This window comes from Pelodiscus sinensis, chromosome 12 (genome assembly GCF_052426305.1).
Source record: "Pelodiscus sinensis isolate ZL-2025 chromosome 12, ASM5242630v1, whole genome shotgun sequence".
In the NCBI taxonomy this organism is placed as follows: Eukaryota; Metazoa; Chordata; order Testudines; family Trionychidae; genus Pelodiscus; species Pelodiscus sinensis.
In genome coordinates this window covers 26359860-26375527 of record NC_143063.1, presented here as the reverse complement: position 1 = coordinate 26375527, position 15668 = coordinate 26359860, and positions in this window count along the sequence as shown.

Below are 15668 nucleotides of genomic sequence, written 5' to 3'. Positions count from 1 at the left end.
AGGAGCCAGCCAGGCGGGCACTCTCCTGGACTAGTGCGCAGATCATGGATCTCATTGAGGTTTGGGGGGAGGCCTCCAATGTCCATGATCTCCGTACTAGATGGAGGAACGCCACCGTGTACGGCTGCATAGCTGCCACCATGACCACCAAAGGCCACATGTGCACCCAGGAGCAGGAGCTGTGGCAGGTGTATGCCAGGGCCATTCGGGGCAGCTTCTCAACAGATGCAGACACCTGCCCCTATTTTGACGCCCTGGCCCGCATCATGGGGAAGGGACGGTCCATGCCACCCCAGGGGGCACTGATCTGGGAGCGGAGGGCCCTGACCAGGGTGCGGAGGAGGAGCCACAGTAGCCACCACAGAGGGTGCCAGGCCAACAAGACCCCTGAGCTGTCCCAGCAGCGGAGTCACCAGAGTCGTCCGGGGAGGCCACACCAAGTGAGTGCCATCACTGTCCTCTTCCCAGGGGGGCGGGGAGGGAGACCAGGGACCGTGCACGTGGGCCTTGCTTACCATGGATCATGCAGCAACCTATGCATGTGCAAGCATGTGCGGTGCCATCCCTAGGCAGGTGGCTCCAGCTGCTTGACACCCAGGGGCCGTGGCCTGATAGCCACACGTGTGTGTGAAGAGACATGACACTCTCCTGACCCCGGGGTGGGACACAGCAGGATGCCCTCCCTTCACAAGCCCCTTCTAAAAAGAGGCAGGGGACATCTCCCCCCACCTCGGCCGCACTATACACAGCACAGGGGCACGGTGCAGTCTCAGGGCAACTCCCACTCCCGGAGATAGCCAGACATTCCGACCATGGCCTCGGTGCAAGCACATCAGTTCTGACGGTGCAGGGCATGGTCATCCTCGCCTTGCAGAGGGGGCGCTGGGCTTCACCCACTGTGTCCTCAGAGAGAACTGACCACTTCTCTTGTTCCTCCACAGCCGCACCAGCTGCACGTGCAGGGCGCACCACCCCGCCCAGGACATGCAGGTCCACCTGAACATTGCAGGGGTACCGACAGCAGCACCTGGGGGTCCTGCAAGCCCTGCACCGCACCTTGGAGCACTGGTGCAGGACAACTGGGAATTCCGGAGGGAGCTATATGTCCAGGGTTGTGCTATCTGCCAACACCTACAGACCCTGGTGCAGAGCCTGCTGCCTCCCCAGTACCGCTCCTCCTCCCACTCCTTCTCCCCCTCCCGCCTTGACCTCCTCAACCTCCACACCCTCCACCCCATCCTCCTAGGAATGCCGAGGCCCCCGCACCCGCTGTGCTGGGAGCAGTTGGCCTGACGAGACCCCCCACCCCTGAGCTTCTCCTCCCCCTTCTTCCCCTTGCTTCCCCCTTGCAGCTCCCTCCTCCCCTCCCACCTCCTTTCCCCAGTGTCCCCATAGTTTCAGCCCCCCCTCACACTTTTGTTAAATAAAGAGAGTTTCTGTTTTTGAAAATACGTGTATTTTATTTGACATCAGGAAGGGGAGGGGTACGTGGAAAGATGTGAGGGAGGAATGAGGCACAAGCCCCCAGCGGGGCAGACCAGAGAGGCTCTGAGTGCTCCTCAGGGTGGAAGCTCTCCCGCAGGGCCTCCTGGATACTGACAGCCCCCCAATGGACACCCCTGGATGGCAGCTTGCAGCGAGTGCAACCAGGCTGATAGCAACGCGTCCACAAGACACACCAGAGTGCCCAGGGGCAGCTCTGGCTCCATGTTATCCCGAGAGAGGGCAACCAGAACACTCCAAGACACAAATGCTTTGCTGTCCCTCATCAAGGCAGGCAAGCAAGCAGGGACACCTGAGAACTGGCTGCCCAGGGCGGGGCAGAGGGAGGTGTCCCTTTAAGCACAGGCCTCAGATAGCCTCAGGCAGCAGCCCCACACAGTAGGTCCTGACCTGATGCCCTGCCTGACCTGGTTCCAGCCGGCCTTAAATCCGAATCGCTATCCACTCAGTGTGGACGCGGTATTTTGAAATAGAAAAAGGCTATTTCGAAATGCATTTTGTGTGTAGACACGTTATTTCGAAATCATTTATTTCAAAATAAGATATTTCGAATTAACACTGTAGCGTAGACATACCCTAAAAGCTTTCTTCCCGCCTCCCTCATATTGGGATATACACGGGACTTAGCAATAGTAAGACCTTGCTGGAATACTGTGTCCAGTTCTGCCCACCATACTTTAAGAAACATGTGGTCAAACTGGAAAGTCCAGTGGAGAGGAACAGAACTGATGAAAGGTCACTATAACTAATCTATAGCAAATGTTAAAAACCTGGGCATATGTAGTGTTGAGAAAAGAAGAATGAAGGAAGACCTGGTAACAACTCTTATAAGGCTGTGTCTAGACTGGCAAGTTTTTCTGCAAAAGTAACTGCTTTTGCGGAAAAACTTGCCAGCTGTCTACACTGGCCGCTTGAATTTCCACAAGAACACTGACTTCCTACTGTCTGAAATCAGTGCTTCTTGCAGAAATACTATGCTGCTCCCGTTCAGGCAAAAGTCCCTTTTGCGCAAAGCTTTTGCGCAAAAGGGCCAGTGTAGACAGCTCAGATTTGTATTGCACAAAAGTGCGTCTAGATTGGCACGGACGCTTTTCCGCAAAAAGTGCTTTTGCAGAAAAGTGTCCATGCCAATCTAGACGCTCTTTTCCGCAAATGCTTTTAACGGAAAACTTTTCTGTTAAAAGCATTTGCGGAAAATCATGCCAGTCTAGACGTAGCCTTAATGTATTTGAAAACTGTTATAAAAAGATGAGGGTGATCAATTGTTCTCCTGAAGGTAGGACAAGAGCAATGGGCCTAATCCGCAGCAAGGGAGATTTAGATTAGATATTAGGGAAAACTTTATAATTAAGAGTAGTTAAACTCTGGAATAGGCTTTCAAGGGAGACTGTGGAATCCCCATCACTGGAAGATCTTAGCAGCACGTTGGACAAATGTCTGACAGGGATGGTCTAGGTTTACTTGGTCCTACCACAGTTCATGGGACTGGATTTGATGATTTTGAGGTTCCTTCCAGTCCCTCATTTCTATGATTTTGTTTAGAGCATGTTTGAAAGAGCTAGCTTTTTCAACAGAAAAGAGGTTATATAACATCTTTATTTTAAAAAGTATTTTAAATGGGGTTAACTGAAGCTGGTTTCCAGCTTATAAACTGTGTTTAGGAACAACCAAAGGTGAGGGGGAGGGGAGAAACAAAGAGAATGATTACAAAAGTCAGATCTCAAAATGTTAATCAGATTCAGAAACATAAAACATGACAATTTAATGGTGTTTGGTTAAAAGTGGAAAATTTTAAAGTTCTAAATATCTTACATTGAATGATAATACTTTTTTAATTATTAGATATAAAATGCTTACAATTTTCAGTGAAAATTAGACTTGGTAATTTATATTTCTTGTTTATACAGTACAATTTGCTGATGAAAAAATGTGCTAAACTTATTGATTCATGACCATAATTGTTTAATTATTTATCATTGCAGAATTATATTAGCATTTATAATAATGCAGATGTGCACAAAGGCTAAGAAGTCATATACAGCTTTTGTTTTGTGTTTGCTATGCTGAAATTAGGTTGATCCAGGTTGTGTGTGCCTACTGCATTTTGTAAGTGTTGCAGTTTGTGTTTGTTAGTTTTATGGGAGTCCTAGTGGCTCTAACCAATAGCTGCAATAATGACATGCTCTGATATCTAATAAAATATATAAATCCAAAACTAGACACATCTCAAAAGAACTCTCCTCTGAGACAGATTCTTTGTTATCATGATGTGCATTAAATTCAGTGCAACACATGGACAGCTGTTTGTTTCATACCAATCACAGTAAAAAGAACAGACCTTGTGTGTTTTATACAAGGGAAACCAATGAGGGCTGCACACCACAAGTAATTACAATGAGGTACAGAAGACATCAGCCACCCTTAAGATGCCGGTTGAAGAAGAACATCAAAACTTTTGACATTTCATTTTTATCTTAAAAGATCATAAACACAGGGAAAGAACGACAGATGCCTCACTCCAGTTTCTCCTCCCCTTCTGTATGTAGAACCTATTTCCCCAAGGAGCTACAATAAGACTGACAGGCATCCTTTCCTCAAAAGCCACTCAAATAGCTTTGCCATGGAATCTGTAACACTAACTGAGGCTTTCCAGGCTTGCCCTCTGGAAGCACTGAGAGAGTCAAGGTTTCCCTGGCCCTTTCCCTTCTGTGCTCTTTTCTCTTAACGCTATTTACCGGGGCTAACTTTTCATAATTAGAATCCGTATCAAAGCAGTTGTAACACCCTTTACGCGGCTTTTCTGAGGAATCAAATCTAAATGAAAAGGCAAAGTATGAAAATGCCCCTTCTTCGGCTATGCCTAACTGATTTGCTCTGCACTTTATCCTCAGGGAGGTGCAGATTCCAAAAGACCGGGAACCATTGATAATGGCAGTATCAGAGAAAAGAACTGTGTGTGTACTTTTAAATCTATGCATGTTAAGGATCTCTGAAAGCAGCCTCCTGACTGCTCTGGCCATTTAGACTGGGTTGTTTATCACTATTCACAGAAGTGAGTATTTAACCTAATGACTCCTGCATCACATCATATATCTTTCTGAAAGACACCATGGGCTAAGTGGGCAAGGTATGTGTTTCTTTTGGTAGATTAATGTTAGTGACAGAGTAAAACACTCATTATTGGCAATAATGATTATACAGTGAGGTGGAATCACATTCTTCCAACCTACTGTGCGAAGGACTCTTCGATTTCATTAATTAATAAAATGTATTAAGGAATACAAGACAATCGACGGAAACACATTTTTGGTAAATGTGTTACCATCTCTTCTGAGATGCTGATCAGTGACCCATTAACTTTAAAACATATCAGCCTGTTTCTGTAACACTATTTATGCTATATAGAATAATGAGCAACAAAAGAGAGCACAACATAGCTCACTAAGAAAGAAAATCATCTGTTATCCTCTACATATACCCTGCACAAAACCCCATTGGCTGGACTGTAAAACATTTAGGAAAAGAAACACCGAGAGAGATAGACAACAGGATGAACAGGGTACCATATAGACACTAATTCTGAGAAAGGGGAAAGAGATGCAGATAAGGATATAACATTCTTGATATTGCGAGCACCGTTTCTAATACTGTGCAGCCCTCACAATGAATTGCATACTGTGGTTTTAAAGCACTCTACATATATTAATCCTCACAACACCCCTGGGAGGTGCCGGGGGAAGAGGGATATGTGTCCTTGTTTTACAAATGAAGAAACAGGCAGAAGAAAGTATCTTGTTTGAAGCCACAGAGAAAATCAATGTCATACCTAGGATTTAAAACTCAGGAGCTTCTGGCTCCTAGCATCATGTTCATTTCACTAAGGCATACTATCTCTCTGAATGTCCATTACTGGACCCAATTCCTAAATGTGACTAGCCAAAGCCAAAACAGGGGTGCTTAAAATAATTGAAATGAAACTGAATACAGTGAAACAAAACCTAACACTTTACATCTGTGAGTGACTCCTTACAATATCCCTGAGAGGTAGGTAGCTATGATGGCTGCTTGACAAATAGGGAGACAAAGTCACAGAAAGGCCATATACTGTTCTCAGATTCACACAGGAAATCTATGGAAGAGCAAAGAAGAGAACCGGGCCCCGTGGCTCCCAGTGTTATTCTTAAACAACTAGATTGTGCTGCCTCTCTTATTTAAACTTTCTATTTCCAGATTTGGGATACATTTTTGGTGAGGAGAGTCAGCGGGATAAGATGAACTGCTCACTGGCTTTTTGAACTTGCTGACAGTAACTCAGAGAGAATATAGGTATGCTGTTCTGCGCATTCACTTCTTTAGTCATTTCTACAGAGAAACAAAACCGAGTGTGAGGCAGAGAGATGAAAGTTGGTCCAGTTCTAAGAATGGTTGGGAGACACTGGTTTGGTTCCCTGCCCCATCCCAGACTCACTGTGAGACCTCAGGCAAGTCAAACATAACCTGAGAGTCTATCTACATTGCAATTAAACAGCTGTGGCTGTGTGGGGCTTGAGCTAATGGCCTGTTTAATTGCAGTGTAGATGTTTGTATTTAAGCTCCAGCCTGGACACTGGGACCCTGCAAGATGTGAGGGCCCCAGATCTCTGACTGCAACCTGTCTCAGAACATTGACATTTCAATTAAACAGACCTTTAGCTTATGTCTCACAAGCCCAAGCAAGCTAGCATGGGTCAGCCACAGGTTTCTAAATGCAGTGTCAGTATACCCTCAGTGCCTCAATTCCTCACCTGTAAAATGGGGATAATAGTACAGTCCTCCTTCCCAGAGGTATTGTGCAACTGGATATGCTGAACTCTGAAAAAGCACACAGATATTACTGTAATGGAGGCCAAAGATAGATAGCATTGCCTTAATGAGGAGAAATAACAGCATCTCATTTTAGGCTCTGTTCTGTTTGGAAATAATCACCTTCTGGGGAGTGCCTTTTGTTCAACTAAAGGAACTCAAAAATCATTTAAGCTATTTCTACACCTTAGCAGTGTAAAGAAGCCTAACCATAAGCCTTTCCCCATCCATGCCACCCAAGACTGGCTAGTGGGATCACGCTGACAATGATCAAACCACTATTTCAAGTTTTAAGTGATGTTTTAGAGAACGAGATCTATCAATACATTGGCTACCAACAATTGACTTCCTAAGGAACAAAGAATTGAGCAGTGTAGCAACAACCTGATTTTCCAATGCTGTTTGCCTGTTGGAGTTTTCAAAAGTTGAAATACTGGAGGAATTTTATCAGGCAATGTGTGTGTATGAGATGATGGTGGGAAGGGGTTCAGATTTTACTAGAACCTTTTGGGAAAGGAAGGGCCTATACAGGCAGCAGATTCTATCTAAGCCAAAAAGGAATCAATTCCTGGTATGTAAAATTAAATGATTCTAAAGGTAAAAAATGTCTTGTGTCCAAAAATGCAAGACTGGGAGTCAGGAGTTCTGTGTTCTACACACATGTTCTGCATGACATTGAGTAAGTCACTTCACTCACAGTGGGAGTCTCTAGGTGCTGAGCACTTTTGAAAAGCGGGTTCCTTTTGTAAGTGCTTAGCAAGCACTTGAAAAACTGGATCCAGAACTCTAAACCTCAGTTTTCCCATCTGTAAAAGGGAAATAATCATCATTCATCTCAAAAGGCGACTCTGAATTGTAATTCAATCATATCTGAAAAGCAATTTCAGAATATCCATTGTAAGGTACTCTAGAAACACAATGTATTATTGTTAAAAACTCAAAAATTAACCTCTGTGAACTTTCAATAAAGATTGAAGGATGAGGAAAATTAGTAATACATTTATGTAGTGCCAGCGTAAATCATGAGTCTATATTCTGCTCTTTACACCAGCATGAATTTGCAATAACTGTACTGAAGCTGTAAAAAAGCAAAATTTGGCCTATGAGGATTGCTACCACTGGAGTCATACAGCATTCCTATTGTCAACCCACAGATTGTGCAGCTTTAAAACATCTAATGAAAAGAGGAGGTGGGACTGAAATGAATTTTCACAGCAATCAGTTCAGAGCCTTGATATTTCCTTTAGAAAATTTAGCATTTCTCCTCCTCAGGTTGTCCAAGTAACTCTCTTTCTCCAGTATTTTAGTTAATTTAAAACTTTAATCACCAAAACAAATGTGTGACACTCAAAAAGCCTGAAATGTGTGAGCATGAAAATACATTTTGTGTGGCTGGGTGTTACAATTTACAACCATGAAACATTTGTTTAATGAAGAGATTGAAGTTGTATCTGTTCAGTAACTTGCCTGTGGAGTGATGTGGTTTGAGGGTTGGTTTTGGGAGAGTGGGTATAATGAGAGGTTTTCACCCATCACTTTTCTCCCATAACATTAAAATAGCTAATAAAAATTATAGCTGATGAACAATATATGATTTTCCCCTCTTTTGAGTCCCATATTTCTTTCATCACAATGTATTTCCAGTTTTCTCCTTTGAAAATGACTCTCTGAACTGAAGACTGATGTCCCAATAACTCTGTTCCTAGTAAGAGATGCTGACTCTTGTGATTTTATCACAAATCTTTTGGAATATTTCTTAAAGCTCCAGTTCCTGAAGTCAAGTAATTATGTCGGTATCTCAACTTTCATTTAAGAGAGAGGAAACAAAAGTTTCTTGTCCTCATAACTGTGGAGAAAAGCTCAAAACCCATGATCCCAAGTGATCCCTAAAATGCTGAAAACCAAAGGCAAACAAAAAGAACATAAATTCCATCTTTCTTTTTTTTAATGGTGAGTCGTAAGCTACTCACGGCTGCTGAATGTCTGAGGTTGGCAGTATTACGATAATAATAATAAACCACTGTGATACCATGTAGAGGCCCCAGTCTAGAATTGGGACTCCACAGTGCTAGGCTCTGTACAGATATACAACAAAATGAGAGTCCATGCTCCGAACAGTTTATAATCTAGGTAAAACCATTTTTGGTATAGACAGGTGAAGTGACTTGCCCAAGGTCACACAGCTGATCAGTGACAGAGCTAGTGACTGTTTCACATGGATTCTCGTACCTTCAAATGGCCACTCACACCTCCAAAAAAATTCTCTTATCTCATATGTTAGCATGCCTGCACGTCACAAAGTTCCTTCCTGTGTGAAGGCTTTCCCCTGGATTTTACAAGCCTTCTCTGTGAATCCTGGATCTCGAACTTTTTTGCCAGAAGCCACAGAGTGGCAAAGCTGTGCTCAGCAGAAGCCCAGGGACAAGGTTTTCTTAGCTTTTCACAGCTGAGGCCAGTAGCTGCCACTCTGTTCCCAGTGAGAAACAGAAAATCCTTAAGGCTGCTCTAACTTCCATTGGCTACTGCAGCCCATGGGAATTGTTGTAGCAGTTGGGAATCAGCCAGGCACACTTGTGCCCAGCCACATCAATGTGATCTGGTGATTAAAATACTCAACTGGGACTTAGAAGACATGAGTTCTATTTCTGACTCTACTATTGACCTCTATGCCTCAGTTTCCCCATCTGTAAAATGGGAACAATTACATTGCTCTTCTTTGTGAAGTGCTTTGAGATCTAGGAGTGGTCAGGGAATAACAGACAAGGGAGTATGGGTACACTGCACGCTTATTTCGAAATAAGCTATTCTGGAATAGTTATTCCAAAATAGCTTGTTTTGAAATAGCATGTCTACACTGCAGGGAAGCCTTGACATTAGTCCAAGGCAGGATTCCCTAATGTAGACATGCTATCTTGATTTAGAGCCCCAGAGGCACTGGGGAGGAATGACTTAAAATGGTACTGGTGAAGGGTTATTTCGAAATAGCAGCTGTGGAGCATCTACAAACACGTTACTGTATTTCAAAATAACTAGATGTTATTCCTCATAGAATGAGGTTTACAGATGGAATAAGCCATCCATTATTCCAAAATTATTTTGTAGATGCTCGCATTGTTATTCTGAAATAACGCTAGTTATCTCGAAATAACAGTGCAGTGTAGATGCATCCTAAGTGCTGATAGCTGCCTTATGCAACTGGAGGATTCCTACCTACGTCCGGTGCTTTATTTTGCTATGTATTTAGTTACCTTATGCCAGTAAACTGGTGATACACAGCCATACTTATTCAGAATTCTGCCCCAATAAGCAGAAATATTTTATAGATTTAGATCTTCCTCTCAAAAGCCCAAGTTTTCCACTTAACTCCTATTGCAGTGGTTCTCAACCTATACAGCCTACCCAGCTCATTGCAAACCTTTCCATGGACCACCAACCAACCACCCATGATGACAAAATGGATGCAGGAGCAGGCTGGGGGTGGGGGTGGCTGGGTGGAAAGGAGGGTGCAGGAGCAAGGTGTGTGTGCAGGGTCACAGAGGAAGGGGGTACATGAGGAGGATGGGACTGTGGACATCAGGGGGCTCTTACCTGGTCCATGCCACCCCTCTCACAGGCACTGCCCCTTCACTGTTCCCATTCACCATAATTTGGACCAATGGGAGCAGTAGGGGAAGCCTCCAGACAAGCAGTTTCCTGTGCTTCTAATCTCCCAGGCAGGGGGAGGGGAAGTGGCAGCGTGCAGAGCCACTTCCTCTCCCACGAGTTGGATTGGGCCCGCAAGGCTCAGGACTCTCCCCAGCAGGAAGCTGGCGCTCCAACCATGTAGGAGAGGCACGGGGCTGGAGCACCGGTGCATGCTCCCTACTGCGGGGAAGGAGGACAGCTCTGAGCCTACGGCCCACCTACAAGACTGTTGCAGAATACTAGTGATCCACGGACCACACTTTGAGAACAACTGTCCTATCAGGAGCCCCACAGATTATTGTCTCACTTTTTTAATGTATTCAGTATCATAACCTGTAAATGTTAAATCGCTGTGTTGTTCACAAAGTACATAGGTTTCATGGCCTTAACCAAGTAAGCCACACAGTTCTCACTACACTAGCCCAGATACTCAAACTTCAGAATGTCTGCCATTTTTAAATTCAATAGCACAATATCAGACTTTTATTCTTCTGTCCTGCAATGTAAAGTCTTAAAGAGTTCCACTGGGGCCACTAATGAGAATCAAAAAATCAAGCCTGCTCTGACCAGGAGAGACTGTCTGGATCCTAAATCTATATCAGCTCAATGATAATAACAAGGACAACCCTCCAGACCCACCACTTTTACAGTAAGTGCACTTGCCATACATGAAGCAATAGCTTAAAATAACCCCTGCATGAACTGGGGAGGGGAGAAATTACCCAGCTGCACAAACCAGAGAAGAAACAAGCCTCCTCTATCTGCTTGTTAGCCCCTCTTGAAAAGCAATACAAATGAGAACAACATTCAGACGAGGAAATAGTTTCTAAGTCAGCCCTAAACTACATTGATCAAGTCATTATAATCCATCAACACGGATGCAAATAGAAACAAACTGATCAGTAATGTATCTCCTAACAGTATGGGGCAAAGGCTGATCCCCTCCCCCCCCCCTTACTCAGGGTCCTCATTCAGTGCAAATCCCTGTGAAATTGGAATGGAAACAATTTTCACTCTCTTTGTACTGGTATAAGTGACTGCCCAACAACACAGAGCAACAATGAACCAAACCCTTGTCTTTCACTCAACAGATGCTTGGACAAAACTCCCATTGGAATGTACAGGATTTAGCCCAATAGTCTTATCACCTAATGCCTTAAGAAGTCAAACTAAGGAGATGGGAGAGAGAACCATTTAGTAGAGCAAGCAAAGTATTTTCCAAGAATAAAAAGAGTAAAATGTGAGATATCTTCATCTTTATCCAGTGTTTATACATGTACAGCCAAAAAGCAAATAACAGTATCTGAAATGTTCAAAGAATACTAGCCCAGCACTTATCTGGTGACCCTTGATGTGAACGAGATAATTGAAGGGATGATTGCATTGGACTTGTACTTCATTGATAACAAAGGTTTGAGAGAGCCCATTCAGTATGCTCAGGCATGATACAGGATGCCAGGAGAAAACACAGTGACAATGCCTCAGATCTATGAAACATTAAAAATGAAAGAAGCACCCAGAGCAGAAATTCTGGGCACAGTTCACCTGACAACAAACATTTGGAAATATTTTTACACATTGGGATACCTCTCACTGCCCTATAGTCTCATGCAAAAATCTGCCCATAAATTAGCAGCACTCATTATTTCTTCCATTGATAAAGTCCAATCTACAACCAACTTGGCAAGAGCGAAACAGTCCAACTTCTGTATGGCTTAATTCTCAAGATCTTCCTTTGAGACTGGGTCATCTCTGATATCATGTCCAGCACAGAAGACACCTGAAATGATCACTTGTTTTGCTCTTGTATTGATTAAACAATTCTTCCTTGATACCTAAGCACTAGGTTTTTGCAATACTAGCAAAATCTTAGCCATTTGTATAGCTCTCATGGCATTCTAAACTAACTTGAGAAACTGAGCAATTTACCAGAACTGCAGCTTAAACAAGTTTGAATTTCATGTGATTTTATATATATATATATATATATATATATATATATATATATATATATATATATATATATCTAAATGAATGCTCATACTGAAAAAAGAAATACATGAGCACACATTAAAGCAGAGCTTTGATGCTGAAGTCTTTATCCTGAACTCTGAACAATGGATACTTATGAATCATTTGTGCCGCATACTGAAGCCTTTTGAACTAGTAACAAGAGAAATCAGTTCTGCTAATGCATCTCTCATCCTGGATCTCTCACTCATTCAGATTTTAAAATTGAAATTTAGAAGAATAAGACCATATTTTTAGAGGGATAGGAAATTTTTTTGGATAATATGCTGGACAGTCAGGAGCTTGAATTTGAGACTGAATAGGATGGAGCAGTAAATGGAAGATATGTATACTCTGCTTTTCAAGATACACTGTTTAAGAAGTTTCTAAATGGAATAGGGATGAAACTTGACAGAACAATTTGCATTTCTTCCTTTCACTAGCGATCTCTCATGGGGCAAGTCCATGCTACAGCGCTACCTGCAATATAATGGAGCTGCACCTGTAATACGTCTGGTGAATTCACACTGTGCAGAAGGGCGATCTCTCTCCCGTCAGCATCATGACTCCATTGAGCAAGAAGGAAAATGCTGGCATTAAATGGAGCAGGCAGAGCTAAGCAGCACTGTCATAGCTGAAGTTCTCATTTATGATGCCAAACCTCTCTTATATGCTAAAGTATAATTACATAGTTCCCATCTAAAACTCCAACAGCAGGGTAAATTTTAATGTAGATTGGGCACATACAGGTGGATCAATTTCAGCATTTTTTTAAAAAAATCATCGATATGTCTATTTCCATTTTATTTTTAGTGAATCAGGCCCTGCTTCAATGTTAACCGAAAACCCTTGAAATAACGGAAAGCTTTCTCAGCCAATTTTGTGTCACCACTCTGAAATTAGTACTGAAATTAAATGGCTCAACAGTGCTAAGACATTCCCCAACTACTCCAGCAAGCAGTCACTCACCTCTAAGGTTAACAGGATAAAGGCTGGATAAAGAAACTACTCATTATACCAGCTCTACAAAGAAGCAATTATGAGACTTTATAAAGTGGTTTCAAATATATTTTTCAAACTAGGACTCAGACAAATATATTAGTGGCAGCAAATTATAGTACTTAACAGAATTATCACCCAGTAAAGAGACTCTTTTAATCTATAAAAAGTATCAACAAAAGATGTAAATATGGACTCCTCAATGGGTGGCATATCTTGAAAAAAATATACATCTAATCTCACAGTGTGTTACCTCCAATACCTGGAGAGAAGGTTAACAATTCAGAGCTGTTTCCTACAGCTGTAGAATATATTTTGATGTAGATATCAGAGATTTTAAATCTATTGTATAATCATAGGGCACATGCAAGGAACCTGGGGACATACTTTTCTATGGTAAAGTGCTGGAATGCTGTTTTTCATTTTAATCAATATTACTCCTTATTTTTAACCAATTATATTTGATTCTGTGGCCTTTGGGTTCTAATTTTTCCCATCATAAACAGCAACAGTGTTTTCAGCAACATTAATACAATCTGCAGGCTGCAAATTACCATTACACATTCATTTATCTCCACATTTAATATGCAAGTGGGAGAAAACCAAGGCTCACCCTTATGATAACTGGAGACCGGTAGCCAGATTCTGCTTTCATTTTCATCACTGTAGATTTGGAGTAAATCTACTGAAGTCAACAGACCAAATTTGGCTCTCATTTATACAGGTATTAAATCTGGAAAAAGTCCATTGGTTTCATTGGCTTTCTGGCCTGAAGTGCTGTGTCCCCAGAGTTCTAGTTCAGGTCCGTGAAAACTGCAGATGCTCATAAGGCTGTTTCTTCGTATTTATATTAGTATAAGTGAGGAAAGGTTTGGATCATTCAAGTAGATGTACCACACGCAAAATAAGCCTGAGTAGACTGAGGAAATGCCAAAGGTCAAAGTCCTCTCTAACTGGTTTTGTCTCAAGCTTGTTCTGAGTAGAGCGGTTCCTTACAGTATCACTATGGGAGGCCGTCACTCGTTGAACGTGACAAACTGCTGTCACAAGCAAAACCATTTCTGTGGTTACTTGACATTTCTCTCTCCACCCGTGGTGACTTTTGAGTTCCTTCTTTACTCAAAGAAGCATTGCACATATTTTTAATCTTTTTCCATGAAAATCTTATACAAACATTTTTCTGGAAGATACCCCAGTGGATCTGGAAACCAGCACCAAAGTATGTATTCTGGAATGCAAGGGAAGTGTAGTTCCAAGATGATGTCAGTTATTGTAGATGCTTTCTGTCAGCAATGCTACCGCCTTTGTAAGGGACCTAACCAATACCATATTCTTAATTATTTGTACCTATAGACAGTATGTAGCCATCCAGCACAAATGTTCAAAATCCATCATGTTAACTAAACAAACTTTCATGGATGGTTTAACCCACCCTTCGGCACTCAGGTTCAGTTTAAAAACCCAAATCACCAAAAAAAACCAAATCACCTCTCAGAACATTTTAACAGGGAAAATTAGGGGAAAAAAAATCAAAAGAAGAATTTATCCAGTGCTTTCTGCTTCTAGCTACATTGGAAATACCAAACCAAGCTCTCCCTTGTATTTCAGTACTTCTGGATTCCAACAGAGATAGATCCATAATAATTCACTGAAAAAAATGCCTTAGCTCTGGTTGTACTATAGTTGCAGTGTTAATATTCCCAAATGTTTCCAGCAGCACCTAGTTATTTTGCAGATCACTTAACCAGGAAAACTGCTTGAGCCAATAGATGATATTCTACCCAGTGAGCTTTTCCAAGCATATTTTACACCTTTGTTCCCCTCCCCCCAATTATGTCTTCATTTTTAAAATCCATTTTCCTGAATCTGGAAAACTGTCCCTCCCTCTGATTCACCAGAGGGATGTATGTTACTGTTCACTGTTCTGATTATTGACTCCACAGTGAAATAGCTATCAAAACTACACAGCTGGAGCAGCTGTATTCTCTGGCGACCCCACACCTTTGTTTACAATTGGAAGAGTGGATGTTTAACTAGCTCAACTCAAGACCTCAGATGAAGGAGACAAAAAACAGGAACTGTAACCTAAGTCCAGGCCTTGCCTATGCTGAGGGCACCAACAGTTGCACAATTCCACTGAATCTTGTCTGCTTTTTGTCTGTATTTAAGATGTTTTTCTGATATGACCATCACATTCATGCATTAAACTGAACAGATGACTAGCGCTGCTCATCTAACTTCACCAAGCAAGCAGATTCAGTGCTGGACTTCCACAAATCTTATTTAGTCTAGTGGTTAAATAATGATATCAAAACTGGGCTGATTTAACTGACTCTGACAGTTCTCAGAGTAAATTGAATTATACTTTGCACTTATTACAGTTTTCCTTTGTGTGCCTCTTGCATCCCAGCAACTCTGAGGTACAGACCTATGTCTGTTGTAGAATACATCTCCATACATATAGTGGTGACGTGTTTTAACAGATGGCATTGTGAGCATGTTGCAGCAGATCAGCACAAGTTGTCATTTTTGATGGACACGGTTTTCCCTAAAGTTATCACAGTCCAACACAGCAAGGCATGGAGTAGTCACAGGCCCTTTTCTGTTGGCTGGGAAGACTATGACTAAGC